The 8775-nt window shown below is 45.4% G+C and overlaps 1 protein-coding gene across 1 annotated transcript in view; it reads right to left on the reverse strand.

Moving 5' to 3' along the window:
• Positions 1–8563, reverse strand: part of LEKR1 (leucine, glutamate and lysine rich 1) — a 154805-nt gene extending 146242 nt beyond the window's left edge. Inside the window, exon 1 of the mRNA XM_088447640.1 lies at positions 8383–8563. The gene's annotated coding sequence lies outside the window, so the exon portion shown is untranslated. The remainder of the gene's footprint in view (positions 1–8382) is intronic.
• Positions 8564–8775: the final 212 nt, after the last annotated feature.

Genomic DNA, 8775 nt, shown 5'->3' on the forward strand with positions numbered 1-8775 from the left:
CAGAATGCCAATGTCTCCTTGTACTTTGGGAAAATCAGTTTATATTGTCACGCATCTAATAGAGTTCCCCGGCTTAAACTCTTAGACCTAGCAAGGAAGGAAAATAAAAAAATGTGTGCCAGTGTTAAGGATTATAAAAATATGAGCTGCTCCTACTTGAAAATTTACTTTGTAAACTATAAATGTCACTGTACAGTAGGTAAATACAATAAACCAACATTAATAACATTACAGGAGCAACACTTACAACAAATGTGCAAGAACCCTGTACAACTAGAGTTTTCAATCTAAAAGGAAACTAGGCAAGTCATAATGAAAAACAAAAGCGCATACAGAGTACAGAGCTCAGAGGTCAGAGGTCAAGAACAGACCACACAAATAAAGTAACAATAGTAGCTGATCTCTCAGAGGGGCACATTTATCATTGTATATTTGAGATTTAATCCCTGAAAACACCAGTATCCCCTGGATGTATGAAGAAGGGAATGCGGTGATCCCTCCATTTCCGTAGCAGCCGCATCCCCATACGTTTCTATGGGGGATGCGATGCTGCCAAATCTACCAACATCCACTGGTATATTGGACCCAGCAGCTAATGCCATCTGACGATGGTGTTAGTCGCTGTAGCCTACAGGCTACACCGCGCATAATTAGCCGGCTGGAGGGTTCCACCGGCAATGGCGACCGTGCATGTGCAGTCAGGGTGACTGCACATGCACAGCAGCCTCGGCAGTTCTCCAGGCACATCGCAGGACCGGGCTCCTTTCGGAGTTCTTGTCTCTGCATGTGCTGGATGATACATCCGGGCGCTGTGATTACATATTGCAATGCGATCATTAATGTCATGTACTTGAAGGTGTGTATTTTCAGGAACCTCTTCATATTAATAGTCTTCATTCTAGCACCCTGCACCTGTCACAAACCGTGCAGTTCCTCTTGAGTGTCACTCTGGTGCTTCTAGCACACTAAGCTGATACTACAAACTGCTGATATACAGACAAGTGTGTGCTAGAGGAACCAGAGCAGAGACACCCCAGGCAGGAAAGAGGAATTGCATGGGTTGTGACAGGTGCAGGGTGCTAGAATGAAAACTATTACATTTAAGAGACAGTTTTAAAAAAGGTAAAAGAGCATTCTATAGATCACTGGGGACATTTACTAGAGTGAACTCCAGAAAAATTTAGATCAGTACAGGAGGTAAAACTTTAGAGGTATCTATTAGCGGAATCGGTATGTAATGCAAATACCGACAGTGGCATCCTGGCGGGTCGAAATCCCGACAGCTGAAAGTAAGTACCCAAACCATCCCCTCCCCCCCCCCCATAACCCTCCCTTAGGTGTGCCTAAGCCATAACCCCCCCCTGGTGATGCCTAATCCTAACCCCTCATTCCCCTACCATAACCGTCCCGGGGGGTGCCCCACCCTACTTCCCCCCGGGGGTCCCTAAACCTAACCCTCCCCCCCCGCGGCTATATGCTAAGACACCCGGCATACCTTAGTTAGGTATGCCGGGTGTCGGGATTCCGTAGCGGGGTTGATAATAGACTCCTCCCTCTCCTTTAAACCGCACATTCAGCACATCTCGCAGTCCTGCCGTTTTCACCTAAAAAATATCTCCAGGATTAGACCCTTCCTCACCCAGGATGCCACTAAAACCCTCATCCACTCACTGGTCATATCCAGATTGGACTACTGTAACCTTCTCCTAGCTGGCCTCCCAGTCTCTCACCTCTCTCCACTACAATCTGTTCTCAATGCTGCTGCTCGGCTCATCTTCCTCTCCAGACGTTCTATATCTGCTTCCCCTCTCCTTCAAGCCCTACACTGGCTCCCCTTCCCCTTCAGATGCCAATTCAAGGTTCTTACATTCACCTACAAAGCCCTCACCAAATCCTCTCCCGCATACATTTCTGACCTTCTCTCCCTTCACACTCCCACCCGCCCACTTCGCTCAACTAATGCATGCCGCCTCTCTTGCCAACTGATTACTTCCTCCCACTCCCGCATCCGAGATTTTGCCCGTGCTGCTCCCTACCTTTGGAATGCTCTCCACCTCTCTACAAATCTTCAAACGGGCTCTCAAGACCCACTACTTCATCAAGGCCTTCCAGCACTCCTCCTAACCCACCTCATGCTCTTTCCTTCCTCTTTTCTTCCCCTTCTGTGTCACGCCTGTCTGTCTGCCCCTCCCCTTAGAATGTAAGCTCTCATGAGCAGGGACCTCTTCCCTCATGTGCTTCTCTTTACATTTTCTTCTACTCTCTACTCCCCATTAGGGCACCTATCACGGGACCGCCAACTCCCGGCAGCTTATTGTGAGTGCTTTAATCACTATTTCAGCAATGTATATAAGTTGTGTCCTTGTCCTGCACTGTAATGTACTGTAAGTTACTTGTTTCTTGTTCACTTATTAGTTCTATGTACTATGTAAGGCGCTGCGGAACACTTGTGGCGCCATATAAATAAAGGATAATAATAATAATAATAATAATAATAGGCGTTGGGAATTTGACACCTATCTTTAGTCCCATGTCGGGCTGTAAGTGTCGGAATATCGGCAGGCGGAAAAGCGCCCGCCGGTAACCTGACTGCATCCCCCTATTAGTAACACAGAACGGCAGCAGCATTGTAGAGTTGAATAGAGTGTAGCAAGTTCTGTTTGTCAATAAACAGTCCTGTAAGCCCTAAAAATAAATATATTTTTTTATGTAAAGCCTACCCCTCAGTAGCAAAGATCAAGGGAAATCTACCTGGCTAAGGTGGAGGAGGCAAAATTTCCCTGTGGGAGGTGCCAGAGGAAAATACAGTGTAGAGTAAGGGACGTGTTATTAGGGATGAATATCAAGTCGTTCAGCATCAATGGTCTCCATCGTTGGCAGAAAACCATTGACGGTTTGATTCTTTGGTGGGTGACACAAGTGTGAACATGTAACTGCGGCAGGCCACTTGGAGGGAGGCTAAGAGATGGGCTAAGAGATGCACGAAGGCAAAGCAACGTCCAAAAAAAACAAAACAATGTTTGCTAAACAATGATGTCCATGTCTATGTCATATTCTGGGCTGCATTACAGTAATAGGCATGCATCTTCTCCTCTTTCTAGCAAGACATATTAAGTAATCCCCACCCAGCCCATCCCGTTAGAATTTAGGTAAATTGCAGAGAGTGAATTTTGTTTAATTGTGGCAGTTCCCTGTACTAATCAGCCTAATTCAGAGATGTGCGCAAACCCAATGGTTTACGTACATCTCCAATGTTTTAAGATATGCGCAGAAGCTGCACAGGGCATGTGAAGACCTGGGGCTGCGATGTCGCTCGCAATGCCCCAACAGCATGATTGACTTGCTGCTGGCATTTGGGGACAGCAACAGATAGCATCCCACAAAACAGGCCTTGATTTCTTGGAATACTGGAACCAGTGGCTGCATCCTTTGACGCAACTTCACCGGCTTCAGCAACGTGAATTGATCACCAATCCTGAGTAACCTCAGAAAAAGAAAACCTAAAGTATATACCTCTGTTCAGAGAAACTATTTTAAAACCTGTAGAAAATACACATATTTGGTATTATCATTATACGGGGAAAGTGGTAGATTACATTTTCGGATAAATGTCTGAGGTTGCATTAACAGATAGATATGGGACAAAGCTTAAGTGTATTTTCAACATACAGATGTGCCCTCCAGTGGATAAGCGCACTGCGCTCGCACCTGCGCTGCCATAAAAATGCATGGTGCAATCGCAGTGTTCACCATAGCGGGATGCAGTCAGGAAGCAGCTTCCCGACTGTCAAATCCCGGCAGGGTACTAATGACAGGCGTCGAAATCCCGACGCCTGTCATACCTACGTCAGGAGCCCGGCATACCGAACGAAGGTGCGCCGACAGCTGCGGGGGGGAGGGTTAGGATTTAGGGCTCCCGGGGGGACTTAGAGTTAGGCACCCGCCCCGGGAGAGTTAGGTTTAGGCTAGGGGAAGGGGGGGGGGGTTAGGCACCCCCCCGGGAGACTTCTGTTTAGGCTGCAGGGACGGGGGGGTTAGGATTAGGCACTGGGGTGGGGGGAGGCTAGGGTTAGGCACCCTTGTGGAAGGGTTAGGGGGGGTAGGATTAGGGTTACTTACCTCCCCCTGCCAAACTTCCACTGTTGGGATTTGAACCATGCGGTCGGCAGTATAACATACTGATTCCGCCGTAGCGTATGCTGCTGCGGGTAATCACTTGGCACGATGCGTGAGCACGTATGTAGTGCGATCGGCAAAGATGTAGCAGAACACATCTGTATATAAAAAACTATTTAATAATAATAATAATACAGCATCACTATAAAGCCTTGTATGTCCCATACAAAATACGTACACACACAATATAAAAACGAATGGGTCTAGACTAGGTGAATAAAAGGTACTGCTGATGTAGCAGCCAGACTGCAAAAACCTAAAAATCAATCATGTTGCGGCTAAAAATGCTCTGGATATGAAGGTATTAAGGGAACAGAGTAACATTGAACAGTTATGATCACTGTAGACATTACTATCTATTTTTGTTTGTTTTTTTAAACAAGAAAAAATGTTGCTCTTCTTTTCATACAGACACACATGTAGCCATGTTGCCTACGAAGATAAAGTATGTGCGCGTGGGGGGGGGGGGCAGGTGATCGCTACTAAGGGGTGTCGTTAACAGCTTTAATTGCATTAAATGGAGAAACATTAGACTGATATGCAAATCTTACTAAGTTAGAGAGATATGAAATCTAAAATAATTTAAACATTTTCAGGTGCAGTTCCCACATTACAAAATCATTATATCATGAATAATAGGAAAACTAGGTCAGAGTAATGTTACGGTTAGTCTATAATGATTCATACTTCCTCTGCAAAATAATAGGACACATACCTAGCAGACACAGGAGGAAGGAGTGTGCCATTGCCTAGCAGCGCTATCAGTATCATCCCTCTTTTGTTACTAGACATGAAAGAGTGCTGGGGTAGTGTTCCAGTGTTCCTCCATTTCTACATAAAAGTTAGGGCTCGGAGCCCTACCAGGGACAAAGCCAGAGAGGCAACATGACAATTTCATCAGGCAAGCGTTTGTCTCCACTAGTGCAATGAAGTAACTGATGCATTTCTGCGTGGTTATTGCCTAACACTACTGATCTGTAAAATAAGTCTGTACCATAGGGGAAATGTATCAAACCTTGTAAAGAGTGAGGACATGTGGAGAAGTTGTCCATAGCAACCAGCTTCTACATACCAATTTATAGAATGTATTTGATAGATGCTTTAGGAAACAGATTGGTTGGGCTACTTCTCCACTCTAGCAGCTTTGATACATATCCCTCATAACAGTCTACGACCATACTGTGAAATACTTCTTAGGCACGATTGCTGGCTTTTTACATTCCTTTCCGGATTAGGTGCCTGCATTGCCATGGGCATCTCAGCGGGTGTGTACCCTCTTGATATAAAGTGACGCATGTCTCAATTAGTGCTCTATGCCTAAGTAAACTTAGGTATGGTATCACTTAAAGATCAGTTATAGATTTTGTTATTTCCTATCTTGGGTATTATTATGGTTATAGGCTATACTGCTTTTGACAATTGCGACTGGGCGTTGAGAAATATACAATGAGGGGCCGTGGCCATGTAACAGAAGAAGTTATAGTCATGAACCTTGAGGTAATGCGCTAGGCTCTTTGTTAACCCTTTCCTGATCCCTCCTACCACCCTTTCACTGACACACATACATCAGTGACAATGCTACATAGAGCAGCAGTGAAAGGACATACCTCCCAACTCTCTGGTGAATGGGACAGAGCCCGCAGATGCTAATTGTCCTGCTGAAATCTGAAAGGTTGGTAGTTATGGTTATTGATCCGGTTTTATAAATTGACCTAGCCTGACATCTTTCTTCCTTTCATTAATAACTTGTTAGTCATATAGGTAGGTGAATTTAACTACAGTACAAGTCCTAGGGGCTATTTTATCTGTTAGCACAAGGTTCTATATAAATGTAATGATACAATTAGCCTGACTTTAGTGGTGGACCTACTGGTGTTATGATACAATGTCACACAACATATAATTGAATAACTATTATAATATTTACAAACTATCCATCACAACAGACAACAACAAAAAAATTGTCTTGAATGTTTCTACTGTCTAATACGAAGTCCTACCCGATAGTGGCGACGCTGGCTATCCAAAAAGTTACGGCAACAGAAACTCTCCAGGTACCATGTAGTCATACAGACACCGTTGTAACTCACCAACACCCCTTTGTTGTGTCCAATTTCTCTAAGAAAGCTCCAACCGTACCCAATAGCCCCAAAAAAGGGAAATAAATGTCTCATTTTATCCATTGACATGAGCCAGGCAGGAGATTTTAAAGCAGCGGTTTGAGTGGAGCAGGCGATTTACAAAGGCATCCGTATAATTAACAAGAACCAAAGTTTAGACTAATTTGATACATTTAGGGCTATAGTATGGTTTAGGGTTTGGAGTGGGGTTTTACCAGGAGCTCAGTGGAAGATTTCCGTGAGCATTATATTTTGGGGGCGGAAGTCACGCCTGCCCATATATCAGCTAGAAGGACTGGAGGAAATGGTCTAACCTACTCTTACCATCCTTCTCATCAGTGGGAAAAAAGGACCTGTATAATACATTTTCTGAAGTGATCCTTACATTAGTTTATTACAATTAAATCTATACACATATCAGGGGTGTAAATACAGGAGACAATGGAAGATGGTCGCCTCTGGGCACCAGCCTTGAAGGGGGAACGCTGACCTCCTTTGTTTCAGGTTCTGCTTTATGCACACCAGAGCAGGCATAAGCAAGGAGCATGTGTCACAATCCCCCCTTCTCCCAGGGCTCTCACCCTGAATCCAATCTCTAGAGGCAGATATCAAGGAAACAGCACCAGTGTACATAGAAGGAGCAGAACAAAGTCTGGAGTGCATGGCCGTTACCTCTTTTGATGGTTCTTCCTTCCCCTTGACACAAATGGAACAGCAAATAAAGGATACTTTGATCAGCAACAGGTAGTTTTTGTGTGCTAGGGTATTGGTACTGATACTGAGGTGTTGGCAGTAAAGTGTGTGTCTAGGTGCTGCTAAGTTGTTACAGAGGGGGGGGGGGGGGGGGAGATGTTGGGAATGAATGCAGGGGGAGGATAATGTGTTTCTGGGTGTTGTAAGTGAATGTGTTAGAGCAGTTGTGTCCAACCTTAATTGGGATGTGAGCTTCTCGAAAAAAATTAAACCTCCTGAAGAGCTACTAACATTTTGAAAAATAAATTCTGACTAATAACCACAAAATTAAAGATCATTTAATGAGAAAAACTGTTTCATAGAAAAAAAGCAATGCATTTAATACAGTAATATTGTTGCACATTTCACTTTTAATTACTGGTAAGTACAGCAGAGGAGCAAAAGATAAAGGCAGGGCTGCAGAGTTATTTTTGGGCAGGGCTAGGCGGGAGTCACTCGCCCCAAATGCAGTCGACTCCTGTGATGTCCTGATGGTGTCCATCACGTATTGTGCAGCCCCAAAGCAATCACCTGACGCGCTTCCGGGTCACTCCACCCAGTGTTTTTTTAAGAAGTCACTTTCTCCTAGTTGACTCAGCAGTGCTGCAGCTAGGCGAGCTACCCAAATTACATCTGCGAGCTATGGGTTGGAGACCACTGGGTTAGTGTGACTGGATTCTGGAAGTGAATGCAGGGGGATTAGAGTGTGCTACTGTGATGTTGGTAGTGAAGGTGGTTTAGGGGGGAGTGTGAATGCTGCTGGGATTGGGATATTGGTAGTTAATGCATGCCTAGGGGGGGGCACCAACAATTATCTCGCCTCTGGGCTCCTGGTATGAACTTATGACCCCGACATATATAGAACAGACAATTGTTTATAACTACAGGAATAGTAATAGAGAAGTGCGATTCATATAGCAGAAAATCCACGCGCAAGCACCGCGTATACATGACAGTATTCCACCCATTCCTAAGCTATGGGTCTGTACATAGGCATCTCTCTGAACCAGATACAGCCGATAGGCCCCAGAACGGGTGTACAATAGGTGATGCAGGTGCCCAGGCTGCTGTGCGGTGAGTGACGGGCGCACATACCCCGATATCCAGACTCGGTACCTGGCGGCTGTTTGCACGACTGTCCGGTACCAGCACGCCCTGACCCACGTGTTCTATCTCCCTTACCAAGGCGGCGGCGGCGGCGTCCCTGGTAGCCATGGCAGCGCGACCGCGATCTGACCCCCGGCACCATCCTTAGGATGACGCCGACTACTACGTCCAGCGTGAACTGGTGGGCGGAAGTGTGGATGGCGGAAACCCTTGTCAGAAGTCATGTAATCACGGGTTTCTGTCTTACTTTTGGTCGGACAGCTGAAGAGCCGCCAGTTGCCTGACCCCTGTGGCTGCACCCGGGAAGCATGGACTCATCCACTAGTTATTATAGTGCTGTATGCCGCGTCGCTTAATAAATTACAGCTAAGCGATCCTGTAGTTGTGGCAGAAGTAGTTTTGTAAAGTGATGCATACAGACCCTCCAACATAACCCATTCCCATAGGTACAAAACACTCTGCTCCCGGACTTCCTAATTTATGATTGTAGTCACCTGTGTTGAAACACCCTTTTCATCAATTAACTAGCTCAACACAGGTGACTGCTATCATTAATTAGATGGGAAGTCCAGGATCAGAGCATTTTGTACCTGATGGAAGGGGTCATGTTTTAGGGGGATGTAGTCAGGAAGCCGGCTGT

Source organism: Taudactylus pleione, unplaced genomic scaffold, assembly GCF_031769625.1.
Source record: "Taudactylus pleione unplaced genomic scaffold, aTauple2 ptg000436l, whole genome shotgun sequence".
Lineage (NCBI taxonomy): Eukaryota > Metazoa > Chordata > Amphibia > Anura > Myobatrachidae > Taudactylus > Taudactylus pleione.